Below are 22,222 nucleotides of genomic sequence, written 5' to 3'. Positions count from 1 at the left end.
TTGTAGAAAATTAAATTTCTTAAAACATTTGTCACTGCCGAAATATGAAAATTTTCATCATTTAAAATACTTCTGTAATTGTATACGATAACGAACAACGATTGCGAAAATAAAAGCCTGTTAAGGACTTAAACCGGGTAAGGCTGTGTACATATATACAGTATACACTCATACATTTTGCTTTGCTAATTGCAATAAAAACGGGAGGTGCACAACAAGATGTTATAGCAGTCCCATGTATAAAGTTTCAGTGTTCCACACATAATCATTTTTGATTTATGCAAGATACATAGGACTCATACAAGCGCACTTACGGGGAAAACTCCCTTTTGAATACACTTTGAATCGATTTTACAATCGATTTGGGAAAAAAGTCCTTCATTCTGTCATTTTTCTTTTATTCTGCAGAAACATGGATTTCTATTATTCTGCAGAAACATGAAATATTTTTACTTCCTTTACTTCGTACAAGGAATTAAATATATTCAAGGTTCATATAAAATTATTTTTACGTCTGATATATAGCAAACATAGCTTTCATAACTTTGCCGGAAGATAACTAGCGGATATTTTAGGTGAAATTAGCATGACATTTCTGCGAAATAAAGATATGCGATAAATATTTTGCCTGTATTTTCATTAGTTTAAAAGTCACCTAGAATTATTAAAAGAAAAATCTGAGGAAAAACACAATCTGAGGAAACACACAAAATATAGAGGAAAGAAATATAAAATAACTGAACTCAATTCAATGCCGACATCAAGCACTCCGACGTTAATATTGTGTTCTAATGTCAATCTCAGTTACGATAAAGTTACCACAAATAAATAAATAAATAAATAAAAAGATAAGTAACAAAATATTAAAAAAAAATCTGAAAGATTTCATATTTTATATTTCGCCCAGAGAAGTGTTTTCTTTCATTTAGACACGCATACACGATTCGAGAGCATTTGGGCTAATGTCCCTTTTGGCTAAACATATTTAAAAACAGTGCATCTTTCCGATAGACAGCCTCTCACGCTGGAGATAACTTTTTCCGTACAGTGTTGCCCTTGCTCGCTTTGACATTGTTGAGTTTGTTAATGAAAAACTCATTAAAGTTTTACGAAATATGAAATAGAATATAAAACATATTTCATATTCCAAATTCAGGCTGAAAGACTACGTTATTCAAAATTTGATGGCTCTAGGTACCGTTGTTTTTCACAGTGCAAGAAACATACATACATTCATGCAGATTCATTATTGAATTATTTTAAATATAATACAGGGCGATAATATTTCGTGGCAACAATTTGAAAAGTGAACGACATTTAAAGTTTTCAACGCAAAATGCCAAATCGAAATTAATAATCCTTCTGGGCTAACGCCCTTTGGGCTAGTAATGGTAACCATGATATTTTGCTGCGAAGTGTTAATTTTTTTAACTATAATACAGGGCGATAATTTGACAACAATTTGAAAAGTGACACAACACGTTTAGTGATTCAACACAAAATTCCGTTTTGAGACCAATAGCCCTTCTGGGCTAACTCCCCTTTTGGCTAAAAATTACAAGCTACTCACGTAACTGCAGAAATTTAAATGAAATATTGTGCTTATCAATAAGAGCATTTTTCAATCGCAATATGAAATTCGAAGTTTTGTTTATAATGATCTCTAGCAATATCTGTGTAATTCATAAACTCTTTAGAGACATTTGCTGTAAATCATCAGAAAAGAGAAAAGCGGAAATTTGCAGAATCCTATTCATCACTTCATTTGAAATATGGGACATCTATTGGGTTGCCTTTTAGGTGTTTTTATCAGATAAAATATTTCGTACGTATAGAAATTGTCTATCTTATATATATAATCATAAAGTAGATGTATGTTTCATATAGTTGGTAAACGTATCGCCGAAAGTGATTTATTGTGAAATGTTCTGATTTTTTAGTACATCTGTCAAAATACGATGTACTGATTATACCTAATCATCGCCTGTGAAATGCAAAAATTAATAAACAAACGTTGCAAAATTTGGCATTAATTAAAAGTTGAACGTAAGAAGAAATTAAGACTGTTGGAACGATTTCATTTTTACGTCTGATAAAATTGATTATTAATATTATATATATTTATTGGGAAAAGAAAAAGGAGACTTTGAGATAAAAAACAAAACAAAAACTGAACTTGAGGCAAATTAGTGCGGGCGAGAAGACTGCTTTAATAGCAGTTAATATGCTGCAACTTTCATATATCTCCATGTTATTAGGAAACAATAGGAAAGAAACATGAATACGCACGTATATGAGATAAGAATGTAAACCCTTTTGAATGATGGAGAGTGAATACGAAATCATTAACGGCGCAATTTTGAAAAATGTGGATTTTAGAAAAACCATGGCATAAAGTCATTCAAGGCAGAAGAGCTGTTGGTTGTTGAAAATGAGGATTTAAGTCATCGTTAATTAAATCTGATTTTGTTAGTCGCTTAGTTAGTAATGAAAGTCTGGCAAATAAAATCATTCTATAATTTTCAGTTAAACAAAGTTTGAAAAACTAAGTAAGTTTTATCTTTAATCATATTTTTCAAATTATCTGTCGAGAGGAATTTTCTTTATAGATTTTACTGTGTTAAATATGCTATACCAGTGCTATTAATTCATTTTAAATTTTCGTACGAATTCAGTATACAATTAATATCTTTTTACAGGCACTGATCGTCAGTAACTCGAACTATCAGCATATTTCTTATGACGCTCTGCCGCTTTTCCTCTTAATATCAAGGGATTAATATGATAACGATATTTTTAAATCATACCGAAATTATAGTTATCATTTCCCTTAATATTAAGAGAAAAAATTGCAAGGATCATTTCGATTTAACCTAGGGAATTCTCTACGGATTCTCTATTTCCTTTTAATTTTATAAGTTATCAATTGTAGAATGTGTTTCTGCATTGTTAGCATATATTTGGATAAGAACCGAAAACATAATATGCACAATTTTCTTTAATTTAATGAATTTTTCTTAATAGTATTTGAAACATTCTGTTACAGTGATATAATAGATTTATGGAAATTACATTTACATATTAAGTTTAATTAGTTATGCACAGTTGAGGTTCTTTCTTGGTTAAAATAATTAATTGATTTATGCAAAATAAAGGAAGGTTGTTTGCCTAAGAGAAAAATGTATTCTTAGAACAATTTTTCGAAGAAACCTCGCTCGTGTTCTCCTCTCCCATGGGAAAAACCACTGAAACTCTCGTGAAGCCATCTCGTTTACTAGGTTTTTAAACGTAATACTATCTTTTATGCTGCATCATACTCTTTTAAAAGCAGAAATCTTGTCTATGTTAAATACACTTATTCCAAATTTTGTTATCATTTTAAGCTGTTTCAGTTTCACTGTTTGCTTTAAGCTTTCCACTTCACCTGTGATTTTGTTCATAATAGTAGTTATTTACTACATTTCCTAAAATTTCGTTTTAGAAAGACAAAATATAAAACTCATCTGTAAATAATAAGCAATTATCGGAAACCTCTGCTGATAATTTAATCCTCTTCTATTGAATTTTGCTTTTTTCACAGGGTTGCAAAAAATTAAGCAATTCGTAAGTAGGAAACATTCTAACGATTGTTCGAATTTAACTGAATTATGTGTTATTATTAATCATACTGTCGTATAAATATAAGTACAGTATGCTTAGAGCTTTTATGACTGTCAGAGAAATGTTATAAAGATAACATGTAACTCTATAACAATAGTCTCTGAGTTCATTGAAAAGATCAACAAATGAAACTATCATCCTCTCATTTCTTACCTAGAAATTTCGTGATTGATATTTTTAATCTAAAGTCATATTTGTTTCAATCAATTGTCATATAACAGATGTATCTGCCATCGTATTCATTTCGAAAGCTCAAAACCTTGACTCAAACTAATAGGAGAGTCTTAAGGATGTCAAACTGTTAAAAATAACAGATGTTTAAAGTGGATTTAAAAAATGACCTCTTTTCTCATATCTGGCAAACACAATAGTTTTAATGCTTAATTCTTACCTATATAAGACTTATCTGCTTCAAAGTTTCAAACAAATTCTGTTTCGAAGAAAATCAAATTTTGAGTAAGACTGGTGAGTTATATTTTGTATATCCTTTAATCAAAACAAATATTATATACAGTTATTACTTATAATCATTCTAGTTTTTCAATCTATCTCTAGTTTGATATAAATATGTAAAACAAAGTAATGTGACAAAAACTAAAATTAACCGTCTTGCATCGGCTGCAAGATTATTCATTTTAACTTTTTCAAGTGATCGAATAAGTGTAGGGAAAATTCTGAATACATTTGAGATTCGGTCTTTCAATTTTAATTGAATTTTAATGTTTTTTGAAAATTTATTTGAATCTTTTATCTTTTTTTAATCTCAAATGATTCAGAAGAACGAAACATGTATTCGAGACATATTAATCGACTCTTTTGAAACTTTAATTCATTTTCCCTGAAGAGTTCTGAATTCAGGTTTCAGACAAAGAAGATTAATTTTAGTTTTTATTTCGATTACATTACTAATATGCATTTTTATTTTTTGATTACATTACTAATTTGCATTTTTATTTTCTACTGATAAATTCTTAATTTAATTTTGATTAAGTTTAACAACATGTTAAGCATTTTATCAATTGTTGCAATTATTAATATTTTATATATATCCATAAAGAACTTTCATTTTTGAAATGATTGTTTTTAACATCATCTTAAAGTTGATATATTTCTAGGCACACCTGAAAAAACCAGAGTACTTTATTCAAAATTTAAGATATATCTGAATTTACATATTGGAGTGTCTTGAAATTTGGCATATAGTCATAAGCGATAATAACTCCAAATGTGGTTTATGCATATTGTTAAAATTATTTGAAAGTAAGAATGATGACTTTTTTCGCTCGTTTACATTGAAAAAAAGGAAAGGAAAATAGGCTGTTATAAATTAAAGAGTTGGCCGAGTATTAGCCATTTTTGGTGCACTTGAAGAAGAACTGTAAGAAGTTTACCTTTCTTGGTGCAAACTGAAAAAATGCGCCAAGATAAATTTTTGCAGCAAATTTTACAAAATTTAATATTTAAGCATAATTTGAATCGTAGAATCGAAATATGGAAAAAAATGACATGTCATTTCAGAAAAAGTCTGATTTTGTGTCAAAATACCTATATTAGACCAATGCTATGTATAAATCTAGTATATATCCTAAGTCGCGCCCTCTAGAAATGAAAATCACAGCTTGAATTTCGTCAATCGGCCCCGTAGAATGGGAGATATAGAAATGTCCATCCCCTATTTCCCCCCTCCAGTCTACGATAAAATTAGTATTACAAGAAAATATTCTGATTACTTTCAATAAGAGCAAGTATCTTTTAAAAAAACTAAAAGGATTATATGCATATAATTTATAAACGAATTTAATCGCTTTGTTATATTTTTCGTTTATATAAATTTGGCTTAAAAGTTTATGTAATTAAATTCCTTTAAATGCCGGAGTTTGATCACTTATTCTTGTGCACAAATAAGTGTCTTAACAATAAACTGGATAAAATTCTCCAAAAAACATGTCACATACTTTTTTAAATTTTAGGTTTAACACTAGCAGTTCGTTTTTAACTATTCGCTTTTCCTAAGCCTGAAAGAAGAAAGAAGAAACCTGAAAGAACACCATTTCTGAAAGAAGGACACTGGAACCTTTAATTGCGTTTTACATTTCTGTATAACTTGAATGTTCCGAATTTATTTTCATTATCTCAGCATTTCTTTGTTAAAAATGAAACCAAACTATTTGAGCGTAATGCAGAAAAGCAAACAATGCATAATTACAAAGATTTTTAGAAGATTTTGCAGTTTAGCATTCTGACAGAACATTGCTCATTTCAGATCTCAGAAGGCCTAAATATGAAGCTGCTGATTTTTGCTGTTGTCCTTTTCGTCGTTGCAACTTCTCTCGCTTCTCCAGCGAAAGGTAAGACAAAAAATTAAATACCTCAAAATTATTAAGACATTATGCTAGGGAATACTCAGTTTTAGCAGCTGTAAGACAATCAAGACAATAATATTAACATTTGCTAATACGTAAGTGATAAAATGATATCATATTACATTTCTACACTTCTGAGAGCACAATCGGTCTTTTATCACGGAAAACAAAGTGGTTGAAGAAACCTAAGGTAAAAATGTTCTTGTAAAATAATATAGAAGTAAATCTTCATGAAGTAAAAATTATTACTGAAAACATTATCACCTCAGTAGACTAAAATAATACTTACACATATTCCGGAAATCCATTCTAAAGAATTGTAAAGAATGCAATTTAATTTTTTTAGTTAATCTGTAGAGTCATTAGGTTAATTGGAAACAGAAAAGATGAAAAATATACAACCGCCTTCACCGGGAATCGAAACACGGACCTCTGGAATACCGGCCCAGCGTGCTGCCGTTACACCACGAAGGCACGCTAGGGAAAGTGGGAGAAATACCTTATATACTCTCCTTTTTAAATGGCGACTAGGGTTTTAGGGGACCTAGTCGCCAAATCCTGGGTACGGAGATTCATCATCGACAACCCTTTTAGTTCGGGCGCCACTTTTAGAGTCATTAGGTTAATTGGAAGCAGAAAAGATGAAAAATATGCAACCGCCTTCGCCGGGAATCGAACCACGGACCTCTGGAATACTGGCCCAGCGTACTACCGTTACACCACGAAGGCACGCCAGGGAAGGGGAGAAATACCTTATAAATCTTGCTCTGTAATATGCAGCAATGCTGTTGAAAACTATACAAAACCCATTAAAATTCACATCCCCACGATTAAGTAAAAGCTTACTTCCTCTGTGATAGCATTAAGAAAATTTATATTTCGTTTTTCGTGCCCACCACATGACTTCCGTTAACGGAAGTTTCAAATTAAGCACATTTTTGCTTTTGATTTTTATTTTTGCACTTATTTTTATTTCCTCAACCTTCATATATATTTCTAGTTCAATCAATGCAGCTGTCACTTTGCGGCAAGTTAAAAATCCATCAAAAAGTCTGAGATCATTAAAACTTTTACCTTTGTGCTACGGGGAAGACATATTTATGTATTAGGCCCAGCTATTTTTACAGGAAGGAGCCGAAAAACAGGTCAGCAAATCTTACACTTCCCCTTCTCCATATTAAAGAGTAAATTTTAAATCTCCGTAACTTAAAGAAATTTCTTGAGACACATTTAAAGTAGTCAGCGCGCTGGGCATATATGTATCAGCTCCCTGTTAAAGGTTAAAAATTGTAAAATACAGAAAAACCTAAAACACTAAATGCAGTTGTTATAAACAGTTAAAGAACACAATTTTTACAAGTAACAATAGAGTTTCTAAGCAAAATTAAGCAATTCGACAAGCGAAATATAAAATTATTGGTGCACAAAACTAGAAGGTAAATTTTGCTCATTCTGGGGGGGGGAAGAAATTACTAAAGTTGGGGCACCAAAAGTAAACAAATGCTCACCTCCTTCGGCTAAGTAACACTTAAACTTTTAAATTTTTGGTAATTCTACAACAATTGCATGCAGATTACCTAAAAGCCCTAAAAGTTTAAGAGAAACATAAAATCAACGCAATTCAATCACTTTTAAAGCAAAAAAAAAAAAAAAAAAAAAGGCTCAATTTACCAGCATATGAGGATCAAAAAATAAGCTAGCCGAGACGGGAATTTGAATGGCAATATACATATATATATATTTATATGTTTAGTATAGTAGATTGCAACGAAAAAGGGTAGTACACAACTACATGTTATTGCTGTCCCATACACAAAATTTCAATATTCTAAGCCTAGTCATTTTTGATTCCTGTGAAATAAATACGTACATGTACTTCGAAAAAAAAGGGGGCAGTTTTATAGGCCGATCTGAAATAACATATAATATTTTTTTTCCATATGTCGATTCTATGACTCAAATTATGCCTAGATATTAAATTTTGTAAGTTTTGGTGTTTTCAGTTTGAGCCAAGAATAATTCACTTAGAGAACATCTTAATTTACAGCAGCCTATTTTCCTTTCCTCTTTTTGATTGTGCTCGAGCGGAAAAAGAGTCATCGTTTATAATTTCAAATCATTTTAACAAAGTGCATAAACAGCATTTTCGTTATTATCGAATACACCAAATTTCAAAATGTCCCAAAATGTAAATTCACATATATCTTAGAAAATTTTGAATATAAAGCTCCAATGTTTTGCAGGTATGCTTAGAAATACATCTATTTTAAGATGACGGCAAAATTTTTATAGCTTATGATTAAGATGTTTTGTCGAAAAATTTATAAAAATTATTTAAAAATACAAATTTTAAAAATAAATCATAAAAAGTAGGCGAATTGTATTTGGAAGGAACCTAAATTTTGAAATATGGAAGGAAGAATCAAATAAGTTTAATAAAAAATATATTTATCAAATTTAATTAACATTGTAGAAATAAAATTTTGAGAGCTAATTTTTAAAAAACTACTCGTGCGATTTTTTCAAAGCTTGACAGTTCGGCATAATTTAAGTCTTAGAATCGAAATATGTAAACAAACTGGCATGCCATTCCAGAGAATGTCCGATTTTGTGTCAAAATACCTATATTAAAACAATGCGATATATAAATCTAATATATATCCCAAGTCGCGCTTTCGAGACATGAAATACGCAAGTTGAATTTCTTCAAACGGCCCAGTAGAGCAGGAGAAATAGACTGTCCTTCTTTTTTTTTTTTCGGGGGGGGGAGGCAAATGTACGTGCGTATTTGCAGACATCACGAAAAAAGAATCTCTTCTGAATCCATTCGAAATCCATTTTATAATCGGTTTTAAAAAAGAGAGTAATTTTATGCTATGCGTAGGTACAGATGTCACGCAAAAAATATCGTTCTAAGGATTCGAAAGTTATCAAAATGGACATTTTCGTACTAATATGATAGCCGAAATTGTTCGCGTTTAGAGTACTTCCTTTACTTCGCACAAATAAGTAAAAATGCTTATTTCTTCCATTATATTAGCAAAAAAATATTTATTTTTTACTACTTTAAATGGTATTAATTCTAAACGAATTTATGAATCCATATATGTACAGTGTATCTATAGAAACTCCACTCGTAAGTTTAGCTCACGGTAATTTAATTAGTAAATTTAGTTAATTGTATTATAAAAATTTATAATCCAAACTTAAGATATGCCAATAACTATGTCTGACTGATTTATAGAGTTTGTTAATATTCTTCTAGATGTATGAGAAGTTATGAGCATGAAAAAGCTTTTCTTCTCTAAACTGAATTCCTGTACCGTACCGTAATATTACTTTTAACGTTACAAATAATCGTAAATTTATATCTCATTTAAATTTAGGCCGCAAGTCTAAAAAATTATATTTGTTTGAAAACTGTATTACAAATATAATAAATTACTAACTATATTACAAATATAATAAATTACTAACTATATTACAAATGGGAAAATTAGAGTAATTGACTAAGTTTTGAAACAATTATTTTCCTTCTTATAACCAATTTAGCTTCTTCTTGACACAATTTGACCGGACAAAAGGTACAAAAAAAGAGTTCGTAAGAAATATTTGAAGCCTTTCAAATTTTATATTACGCCCGAAAGGGCGTTTCTTGAATGGTTTGTGTGTTACTTTTATTTATTAAATAGCACAGTCATCGCACGTAAATCACATAAATTTGAATTCAACATCAGTGTCAGAAAATATTTATTAATAGAATAGAATTTTCGATAGACAGTCTCGGGTGCTGGAGATTAAAAATCTTTATTTTCCGTCCATTGTTGCCACTGCTCGCGTTAAAATTGCTGAGTTCGTTAATCAAAAATTCTATTTATATAAGTTATAAGGTATTTCTCTCACCTTCTTGGCGTGCCTTCGTGGTGTGGTGGTCTGCACACTGGGCCGGTATTCCAGAGGTCCGCGGTTCGATATCCGGTGAAGGCGTTGTTAATTTTTCATCATCTTCAAAGGCCCACCAGCGGCCTAGCGGTAAAGACGCTGAACACTGGTAGTTCGGTCTGAGGTTCAAATCCCGCGGGCGGGCTGACTGCATGGGCATTTTCGTGGTTTTCCCCATGTGTAACCTGTATACGAGCCAGTTTCCCTTAGAAAGTCCTCCACGAAAGGCATCCCTCCGTTTAGGCAGATAGCCCTCGTGTGCTTTGCCATAATTAAAATACACCAAAAATACACCATCATCTTCAAAAAAATACCTAATGTCTCTAGAGTGGCGCCCGAAGTAAAAGGGTGTTGGATAATGATTCTGCTCACCCAGGATTTGGCGATTGGGTCCGCTAAAATACCCAGTCGCCCTTAAAAAGGGGGAGTGTATGAGGTATTTCTTCCGCCTTCTTAGAGAGCCTTCGTGGTGTAGTGGTCTGCACGCTCAGCGCGTAATTGAGAGGTCCGCGGTTCGATTCCAGGCGAAGGCTTTGCTAATTTTTCATCTCTCCGGCCTCCAAAAAATCCTAATGTCTCTACAAAGTTTCACATAATGTCGAATAAATAATAAAAGAAATTCGAATTTCAAAATTCGGGATAACAGGTGCACATGTTCGGGTGGAAGATAACATTATTCAAAATTTGATGGCTCTAGGTACCGTCTTTTTTCCACAATGACGGAAGCATACTTACATTCATGCACATTCTCCCTTATTTAATTTCTTTTAAAATAACTCGCTGATACCCACCCGCTTTGCTGGACACACTATTTGAATGTGATTCTAGACTTCTTATATGGAAGAAATGTAATTTCGAATTCATAATTAATGTAATTTTTTTTTAATTTTAAGTCGGGAAAAATAGTTCCAGTCAGTGAATGTGCCATACACAGATTTCCACATCACCCATGAGGTACTGTGTATTGGGATGCGTCCCCATTACTTAACATGGCGGGATTCCCAGCAGGCCTACACCACGAAAAATTGGCGACATAAAACTAATGTTTATATATATTTAACTGTTATCATAAGTTTCAAAAAAATAAATGTTATTATTAAGAGAAATAAATTATTGTGATGAAAAATAGGAATGATGTTATTTAGAAAAATTGCCATACATAAAAAATATAGAACAAATCATTATAGTTGATTAAAAAATTTGATAACAAATTCAATAACATTTATTTTCATGAAACTTATGATAAAAGTTAAATATAAATGTTATTAATATCCTTATCATTTAAATGTTGTTTGCATTCATTGAATAGACGCAAGTTATTTACCAATTTAATAATTTTAAAGGAAAATGCATTCACTGGCGACATTGTATTTCATATCTAGTTTTGGCAACAATAAAAAAAATTCTGAACTTGGATTTGGAAACCAAATTTATGAGAAAATTCTACTGTATAACAAAAATCCATTTTGGACAGGAGTTACGTAAAATCCGTTCTTAATGTTCGTCTACATCGTGGAATGAATAACTATGCAAAATTTCAAGTCAATCGGATGTATAGTTTTGGAGATATCTCGTGATGAGTCAGTGGCATTTCGCTTTATATATATATATATATGTACAGGAAGATCATATTTATGATCATAATATGAAAAATGATTTAGCCCTTTTTACAGTGATTCAACGCAAAATTCAGTTTCCAGGCTAATAGCCCTTATGAGTTAACTCATAAGGCCATTTAGGGCTAAGAAAATTATTTTCTAGGAATTATAATAGAATTGATATACAAAATCTTGTGTAGTCTTAAAGCAGTGAATTTAAATCAAATTCCAGAGATGTATAGTCGTAATTAGAAATTCATTTTGACATCCAGCATGCCTGTGATGTCCTAGTCCTTTATTTAATTCTTCTTAACTGTAACAGTAATAAATTTATAACTTAATATAATCAAACTAATAGCGCGTTTCGTTTATACTTTGTAATAACATTTAACACATACTATTGAAGCTTATTTACTATTGTATTTTCTCCAAATGTGAGCATGATAATTCAAAGCATATTTCTCCCTTTTACTAACATGAATTCTATTATTTCCTTATGACAGAAGTTTGACAACAAATATATCTGACTAAACGTCAGTATACATTAGCAGTATTGCAAATTTGGAGCTGAGAGCATAAGTCAATAAACTTGTTAGATACGTGCATTTACGTTTTATGCTGTCATTCTGAATTCACGGTAGAGGCTCTCCAATTTCCTAGTAATAGAAAAGACGACTACTGTATTCTTCTACTCTAGTTACGTATTCCCATTTCATGGTGCTCAATACATAGTTCCAGAGTGGAACTTTATTTTTTATGTAAGCGAAAAAAAGTGAAAAAGCTGTTTGTGTTTGTCTTTGGAAGATACAAAACTTGCTCAACATTCCTTTAAAATTCATAAATCGTGTCTTTAATAATAAATAGAGTTTAAGTTTAATATTCGATTCTTATTCGATATAAAGAAACGATTCTTTCCAGTTTTTTATTCCTTTCTAGTTGTTTTTGACAAATATACTTGATTCTCTCACGTGTGTTCTTAATCCTGAATGTTCTTTGCTTGGAAAACAATTTAAATCAAACATTGATGAAGCGAAATTAAATCTATTTAAAGATTATTAACATGATTGAATATAAAGGTGATATTCATATACGAGTGTAATGCAAATTAAAATTAATTTTCACCTAAAATATTTTTTAACATAGATGAAAAGAAGGAAAAAAAATATACTTTACGTTATCATTCTTTTAATTATAAGAATTTAGATGATGCAAAATTACAGGAATTTTTATGATTCAAAAGATGCTAAATTAGTTTCCAAAACATTTTTTTTGCAAGAATAAAACATTAGAAAAAAGTTTCAATGCGTTATTTCTCATATAATTGTGAGTTGGAGTAGAGTTTTTTTTTTTTTTTTTTTTTTTTTTTTTTTTTTTTTCTGAGTCAGAAGCCAGGACAATTTTCTTCCTATTGTCAACAAGTATATTAAAAAGAAAGAAATTCCACTTCATCCTCAAAATTAACTTTAATGTGAGATTTAAGAAAAATTAATCCGTAGAAATATTTTATGATATTAATAAATGCAATAAAATAATTTACTTACTTGTACTTACATGACTTCTTCTTTACATAGCTAGGAATATCTAAAAATGTTCCATTTTCGCTATAAACAATTTCTCAATATTTCGGGTGCATTCGCAAATGATTTGGAATGTTCTAGAAATGTTCTCGGTTGCTATTCTTTGATTTAGTTAACCTGCAGGTTTTCAGCTTGCAAATTTTTATTAAATTTTCGACCAAAAATGATAACCAAAATTATTTCAAGTGAAATACCTTAACTAATCGCAAGGTAGGTGGTTTTACTACGAAATTAAATTATTTTTTAAAAGATTTGAGCCAACGTGGTCTGGAAGTGTTTTAACGACCATTATCAACCCATATTCGAAATATTTCGGGTTCTCGAAAATTTCTGAGGTAGAGGTGCAAGTAAACAAATTTATTTCAAAACAAATTATATGAACGTTTTATTTAGTTTTTAACTAAATTTCTACTTTAGAGAAAAGTGTTTGTTAATATTATGGATTAGTGCCTAAATTTAAGCAAACAAACTAAAAAATTATGATAACACTATGCTACTTTCAAGCTGGCAGACTGCAGCACTCTGAAATTGGATTTCATTCAATAAGGGAGAAAAAGAAAAATGAGATTCGTTTTCATTATTGGAATTTTCTCATGATCGTAAGTTTTATCTCCTTCTTAACCGCATGCCTTCGTGTTGTAACTGGAAAGCACATGTGGCTGGCAGTCGGAAGGTCCGGAATTTGAAATCAGACGAGGGTATTGCACATTTTTGCCCTTTCCTGCTTCGATAAATCTGATTTCTGTACAAATGGTGCTTGCGCTAACATATAGTGGACAAAACTTCTTCAACTCTAGGATTGGCTAATTGGATCCTGTTCTCCCAAGCTGCTCTTTTAAGAGGGGGAAAATGTAAGAATTATCTCTTCTTCGTTTCTTACTGCCTGTCTTCGAATTGTAATTATAAAGCATGTACGATGGTACGAAGTTCGAATCCAGGCGACAGAAATGCACATTTTTCCCGTTTTGGACTTAATAATATAATGACTTAGTATATAAGTAAATATAATGACTCTACATGTTAATCATAAGGATGGTGACAAACCTTATAACGTATTTCTCCCGCCTTCGTGGTGTGGTGGTCTGCACGCTGGACCGGTATTCCAGAGGTCCGTGGTTAGAATCCCGCTGAAGGCGTTTGGTCATTTTTCATCTTGCCTGCATCCAAAAAATACTCAATGTCTCTCCAACCTGTTTGCTTAATTTATCATTAAACTTTAGCTGCTGAGACAATGATAGCAATGAAAATGAAATCTTAAAACCAAGCATGCAATGTATTGCAATAAACTAAATACTTCGAACTATTTCCCAAATTCTGAAATATTAAAATAAATATATCTAAGAAATTCATTGTTATCATCGAAATATACTTACTTGCATCTTACGAAATTTGTTTATTTTCAAAAAATTAAAAATCCTACTCGGTAGGAAAAGATCTCATGTTGCTGTCTATGATAAAAATGTTGAAAAGAATTCATGAAAAAAAGTATGAAGAGGAACTCGTAAAATCATTTGTCAAATCTTAGTGCTTCCAGAAGAATTACTTAATTAATAATGGCCACTTTCACTGCCTAAAGTTTCCAGTCAATTAAATTGCTGCAATTATTGGTTCACGCATATAAAGCGCATATAGATAGTTTTAAGCACCCGCTTAGGAATTGGCGGCTTCGTTGATGTTTCTTGAAGATGATTATGCAATGAATATCCTAGTTTTATCTTTTATAGTATTTTAGAAATTAGGATAAATTGCATACAAATTTATACACATAAATGTTTATATGATTCAGGTCCAGTTATATTTCGTCAAACTCTCTTTCAATCTCTTGTATCCCACTCTTCTTTACTAAAAGTGAGTCTTTTACAGTAATCAAAGAAATGCGGCGTAACACTCTTCGCAGCTTCCTTTACAACGTATAGCAGAAGTACACACGAAGAATTACAGTTTTGTCGTACAAAACCCGAGCACAAGGTGGAAAGATATTTATCTTAAATATAGTACATCTTTTGCAAATGAGAATTCATAATGTATACGTTGCTTACCTCGTGTGTAGAATTAAGGTAATGAAGGATTTGAATTTGAAATTTTATCAAGTGTTAAAGCTAATAGCAATGAACATATAATTTTCACTTATTTTCTTTCCGTCATCAATAGAACTGCTGGTCCACCGGGTTAGTTGCTTGTCAGCCTGCTGGATGATCCTATCGAAGGAAATTAAAAATAAAAATAAATAAATACAAACGGCTTAGTACAATGTCCTCCGGGATTTGAGTGAGGAATATTAAAAGAAGGACCGAAAAAAAAGGAAAGTGCAAGTTGGCGACACTGTTACCACTCACTTATTTACTTACCACCAGTTGAGTTGCTGTACCGCCTGTTAGATGACTATTAACATTTGTATTCATTATTGGAGTATTATGTTGTCGCAAGACCCAGCCAAAAATTACCATGGAATGTTAAACTTCGTAACGGAATTTATAAATTTACTTCTACAGATGGGTATTTGTGACCTGTGATTATTAAAGAAGATTAAAAGAGATCCTGTCAAGACTTTGTGCTGAGTGAGGATTTTAGCAATGTTTTATGCATTGTGATTCTGAGTTTACAGAGAACATTTACTCTAGAAGTCAGTGGTAACTTGGATGGAAGAAGTTACTCAAATGCATTATACTTTACAGTATCAACTGGATATATTAATATATACCATATGTGCTGTTCACTTATTTGAAGAATTCCTGTGTAATATTTGCTTGTCACATTCATCTAGTCACTTGTGTTATTAACTTATTTACAGGTCGCTTGCAATTCACTTATGCATAGTCTGCCTGATAACTGATTTTTTACTCACTGGATCATCCACTCGTAACAAAAAGAATAACGTGATTTAAATGCTGTAATCTGCTATACTGTTAATGTCATTCATTTCATAGGAGGCCGAATCCTTAACAGTTGTATGTTTCCGAACTTTACAAAGATATCAAATCCGATCATCAAAATGTGTTCTCCCATCCATGGTGACTCTTAAAAAATCGAATTTCATATAGTCTATTACACATAAAAAATGAAGTTAATTGAGATGATATCCACGTCTATTGATCTTTTTCCTCCGTGAATTATGACATTCCAAAATGTAACTCTCAGACATTAAACAAACACTGAATGGTTTAAAATATATCACTTAAGTGATAACTGTACATGTCTATGTTAAAATTAAGAATTAATTAAAAAATTAATAAGATAAAAAAAGATATAACGTTTCTACCACGTTAATTGAATTAAAATTACATTTCATGGTAACAAGAGAAATTTTCCAAATACCAGTCCGGGTAGAACGATAGACAAAATGGACAAAATGTCAAATAAAAGTTGATTCAAACGCTCTTTATCAAACTCAGACGGAAAGAGCAGCGTCTTCACGGTCGAAATTTCCATTTTTGAATTTAGCAAAGCAATTTCTTGAAGTTCGTTCAGGCACTGCACCTTCTCCAAACACTTTACGAATCTCTCGGGCAGCTTCTGCAGCATTGGCGCCTCGATTAAACGCAAAAAAGAAGGTGTCGAAAATGCTTATTTTTGTCGTCTTGACACTCCATATCTCAGACAAAAAATCAAATATGCCGTTGCGTAGAGGGAAAGATTCTCTTTCGAATAACGTAAAACTTTATGCCAATACAATTTATTTTTACCACGTAGTTTTAAGCACATCATAAACGGCCCTTACTTATGTTTCAACCCAATATATGCCTTATTAAGGCGAAACGCCAAATTGCTCTTTAAATCAGTTATGGTTCTTTGGATCGTACCTTACTACTTGGGTAACTGCAGATACTCTAGAGCACATATATGCAACAGAGCTACGAAGTTCTGGTGACGGGAGCTTTTATTAGACCAAAACCTATCGGCCCTCGTGTCCGTATTATGTGGTGACTCTGCATAATTTTGGGCTAGTCACACGTCTCGTTCCGGTGACATATCTTTCAAAGGTTACAGCCGAATACATCGCGGCAAAAACATCGCGGACGAAAACGTCGCGGAGAAAACAACGCAAGGCAAAAACGTCGTGCTACAAAACATCGTGGGAAAAAACATCGCAGTTCTAAAACATCGTGGTACAAAACATCGTCGTCGAAAATAAAGCGGTTCAAAAACTTCGCAGTTTAAAAACATCGTCGTCGAAAATATCGTGGTAAAAAATAAAGTATCTACAAATCATCGCATGACGATAACATCGCAGACATGCTTCTTTCAGGCTTTAATAACTGTAAATGGATATTCCCATATTGATTTGTGATCGCAAGATGGAAAGAAGGATAATTTTTACTTTCATACTTTTTATTAACTAATAAATTTTTGCTGAGAAAATAAGAATGAAACTTAAGCATAGAAAATTAATGCAACTTATAGCACTTAATAGAATTTTAAACCGACATAGTTAACTAACAAAGGCCATTAATAAATCATTTTTATAAAGTTTTTTAATGGTAATTTTTCATGAAAAGTATAATCTATAATTTGCATTTAATTTTTTATGCTTAAGTTTCCTTCTTACTTTTTCAGCAAACATTTATTAGTTAATAAAATATGTGAAAATAAAAATTATCCTTCTTTACATACTGCGCTCACAAATCATTATGGTAATATCCATTTACAATAATTAAAACCTGAAAAAAGCATGTCTGCGAAGTTATCGTCATGCGATGATTTGTAGATACTTTATTTTTTACCACGATATTTTCGACGACGATGTTTTTAAACTGCGAAGTTTTTGAACCGCTTTAATTTTCGACGACGATGTTTTGTAGCACGATGTTTTAGAACTGCGATGTTTTCTCTTTGCGATGTTTTCTCCCACGATGTTTTGTAGCACGACGTTTTCGCCTTGCGTTGTTTTCTCCGCGACGTTTTCGCCTTGCGTTGTTTTCTCCGTGACGTTGTTTTCTCCGCGACGTTTTCTTCCGCGATGTTTTTGCCGCGATGTTATCGGCGGACACCCTTTCAAAAGGCTTTCTTATCAACTGTCGATGGAAGCTTACGCGCCTACTACTGTCGTAACGGCTGCAGGGAAAAAGGGCTCGATTCTGGAGAGGGCTCTTAAGAAATGGGTACGACATTCAAGTAAGGCAGTAAGTGCGCAAATTACACACTCCTAGAACGGAAGGTAGTGACAAAAAATCACAATGCAGGGCTCTTATGAGACCCATAATTGGAATGGGTACACTCCAAATTCTTTAACGAGCATCAATTGTAGTACAAGTTTGGTGCCAACAGCTGCGATAATTCTAGTTCCTATAACTTATACTAAACACGTTTCAGTAAACAATTTGGAGTTGTATCACAGTTCCTGACAGATGGTTCACCTGTTTGTGATTATTGCCTGTTCTGAACAGCCAGACGGTTCCCTTATCTTCAACAATTTTCTTAAATGAGCAGCAATTTTGTTATGAAAAAAAAAAAATAGAGTGCTCAGAACAGACGTGACAGACGAATAATGGTGCATTAAATAATAGAATAGGACTTCGGTTTTCAAAAAATTAAAACTTGTAGAAACTGAGGCCTTGAAAGCACTACTTCGGGACTGTGAATACGTTACTTAAAAACAAGGACTGTTCTAGAAAGCCAGAATATCTGAAAATACTAAGTTAGAATTGAAAAGGTTGCATAACATTCAGTTTAATTTCAGTATAAACCATTCAGGTGAAAATGTATGCAAAACAAGAATAAAATCTTGGAAAATAAAGTAAAAGAAATAAACGAATTAAAAACGGAAAAGGAAAACAAATGGTTAAATTTATTTACGAATCTATGTAGGCATTCTGGATTGCGATGCTGTTGTTTATAGCAGTTTGATATGTATAGTGTATCACGTGATAATGACACGATGAAATGTTATATTCTCACATTGAGTTTTGAGTTCTGCATAATATTTGGATGGAACTGCTCTTCAACGCTGGATCAGTCGAAGTATTCTGATGCTATATTCTGTGCTGTGCTCTTGAACTCTACGAATTTTTATGAAATCTGCATTTTTAAGATAATACTTCTGAATTTTTCCAACCCGGATCAATATCAGAACTTCAAATCCGAGCTGTTGCATCACAGCATTCTGTAATTGTTTCGCAATCATACCCTCCTCCGAATCACTGAATACTGGTATTTCGACTTAGCTTGGGTCAAAGCCAGGCGAACAGCCTTGTTCTATAGTCGTTTTTTATTGTTTTCCTCAAGAGAGTGTACGAGCCAGTTTTTCTCAGAAAGTCCTCTATGAAGTATTCCTTCCTTTTGGGCAGGTAACATTCTGGCTTTGTCAGATTCAAGTAACCTAAACGTTCCGCAATGAGAATGTGGGTACATGAATCTGACAATAATTTTGATATATTATGTCGGATTAAATGGCATATGCCCAAAGAATGTCTGTCACAACAAAAGTTTAGCGTTTCACTTGGTATGATATTTTTTTGTATTATACGAAAAAACAATTTACTTGTGAATAAAATATTGATATTGAAATATTTTAAATAAAATAGAAATTCATTTAAAAATTATCAAATATTCATAATTATATTTTAATGTTATTTGTTGTTAGTAAAATTAGACAAGTATGCTAATAAATGTATTCCATGAAATATTTAATATGAATTCATTTATATTGCTTTTTAGATGAATCTCCGATGGAGCAGCAAGAAAGGTGAGGAACATTTTCATTAAATATAAAAAGTTTATTAATTGAAGAGATTTATTTAACTAAATAGAATACTTCTGGCTGAAAACACTTTATTAATGTTAAATATAAGCAAAATATATCCATGAAATAAATTATTAATTATGAAATAAGTTTCATTAGTAGAAGGGCAGAAGTTTGATTATGAGTCAGATAGATTTTGGGCTTAATTTACACACATAGTTTAATAAATGCATGAATTTTCATGAACTGGGAAAAGAAGTTATTCAAATTTCTGAAATGTAATATCTACCTTAAGAGGACAATATTCAGTTCAAATTATAGCTTGGTTTTTGATGGTTTAAGAATAAGTTTATAAGTTTAATAAGTTTTATTTTGCGATTATTTTAGGGTGAGAATTTATGTAATTGTCTACCAGTCGATATATTATAAATCAAAAAACAAGATGAAGTTATGCTCATATTATGAAGTACACTTAATGTATAACATACAAAGCATTCTTAAGAATATAAAGAATATATAAATTAAGAATATATAAATATATTCATTCTTAAGAATATATAAATAAATATATAAATATATTCATTCTTAAGAATGAATACGTGACCGTGAAGGATACTCGCTTATCAGTTTGATATTTCTTTTAATTTTCATAGAGCCTAATCTTAAACATGAGTAATGCTATTAATTTAGAAGTCAAATACCAACAGTTTGCAAATATAACGCTGATTTTTGCTGTTTGACTTCTAAATTAATATTTGTTTGGCGTGTAAGGTTTATCCTAAGTTTTGAACAGTTATCTTTAGTTAAAGTTACTTTCCTACCCCTCCTAAATTCAGATTAAAATTTCCTACCAGAATGTGTTTTTAGAATCACGTTTAATGCAAATGAGTAAGAGTGGTATTTAAGTTCCACTGACTTCGTGAAAGATGCTCAGAGTTTCTGACTAGCGCGTTCGCCTTTTGACTACGTCTCTTTCTAAGCTGTTATTACTCTCGGCTGTATTTCAGGCTCTTGATAGCCTGCTAGCTTATTCGATATTTAGGGGCCAACTACTTAGAATTTCGATAGATTCGGCTATATCGTTTTAGTCAAGTCTTTTTTCTGTTTACTTTGAGTTCAAGCCCAAGTGGAGGCTTTGCTGTATGCTTTGAGAAAGGAGCCGATTCATTAATTCTTATTTTGAAAAATAAAGGATAATTAAGCCTTCTTGAGTTTACGTCTTTGTTCATGAACTGAAGCGATTATTCGCTTATCTGTTCAAGAGGTTCCTACACATTTAGCTGTTAGATAAACAGTGGAACCCCACAGGCGTGTTATTTTATCTTAATTATGAGTAAGGCTTTTGAACCTGATGTGAGAGAGTAAATATATGTCTCTAGTGCAGTACTCAAGAAAAGTTACTGTATAGCATAGAATTCAATGCTACGTAATTGAAAATTATTTTTATTTGGCAGACCAATTTGAACTTTTTAAAATATTAATGCCTGTAAATTATTATTTGATTCTTCAACTTCTTTTTATGTAGTATAATGCGCTTCTTTCTCTACTATGACTGTTATTTTTTTTTTCAGAGGCTCATTCTGTAAAGATTTTAAAGAAAGCTGCATTAAGAAAGAGGATTGCTGCAGGGGTCAGTGTCTCTGCAACTTTGCTGGTGGTAACTGCGTCTGCGCCCCAGAAGGCATAGTGACATAGGAAATGAAACACGAACATCCTGGATATCCGTTTGAATCAGTTAGTAAATTGGGAATTTGCTGAAAATAAAAATGCATGATATAAACATGGCTGTGTTTTATCGATATTTTTCCAACTCTAGTTTGGAATAGAATAAATTCTTTAATATATTTAGAATTTTAAGTATATACCTTAAAATGGAAAATCTATGCTCGAATTGATTTTCTGGGAAGTCTGTTAAATGTAACACCGTATATTAGAGCATGATTAAAAAAGTCTGATGCAGAAACCACAAGACTTCCTTGTACGGAATATTAAATTATACGCATTTTTTGCTTCATTTCATTTAAACTTATTTTATCGCAATTCATAAGATATATATTTCTCATTCAATTAATTCAGTTCTCATTTCGCAACAAGGCAAAAATACCTAAAACCTCAAAATATCTTCATTAAAAATTAAAAGTTATAGAAAAACATCAAACGCCAAATAAAGTTAAAAGAATTTAAAAAATAATTTTTACAATTAAAATTAGAGGTTCTAAGCAAAAGCAAGCAATTCGGCGAGCAGGCAAGAAGGCAGATTTTTCAGTGCACAAAACTGACAGTTTAGTTTTGGTCCCACTCTGCAAAAAGACACTGAAGGTGCAGAACTAACTTAATTCACTATTTGGCTAAGTTTAAATTGTAAACAAATATGGCTGGTATGGTATAAAAAATTAGTCTTGG

The 22,222-nt window shown here is 31.7% G+C and overlaps 1 long non-coding RNA gene across 1 annotated transcript; it reads left to right on the top strand.

Moving 5' to 3' along the window:
• The first annotated feature begins 3,980 nt into the window (after nucleotides 1-3,980).
• On the top strand, nucleotides 3,981-21,599 carry LOC118191083 (uncharacterized). Its single transcript, XR_004758518.2, has 4 exons — nucleotides 3,981-4,125; nucleotides 5,924-6,008; nucleotides 19,795-19,822; nucleotides 21,391-21,599. It is a non-coding gene; the product is annotated as an uncharacterized LOC118191083 (long non-coding RNA).
• The last annotated feature ends 623 nt before the right edge of the window (nucleotides 21,600-22,222 follow it).

This window comes from Stegodyphus dumicola, chromosome 5 (assembly GCF_044657685.1).
Source record: "Stegodyphus dumicola isolate Sdum_Otavi_A_Nest chromosome 5, ASM4465768v1".
Taxonomy (NCBI): Eukaryota; Metazoa; Arthropoda; class Arachnida; order Araneae; family Eresidae; genus Stegodyphus; species Stegodyphus dumicola.
Note: the sequence above shows the minus strand (reverse complement) of the source record. Positions and strands in the feature narration are given on the sequence as shown.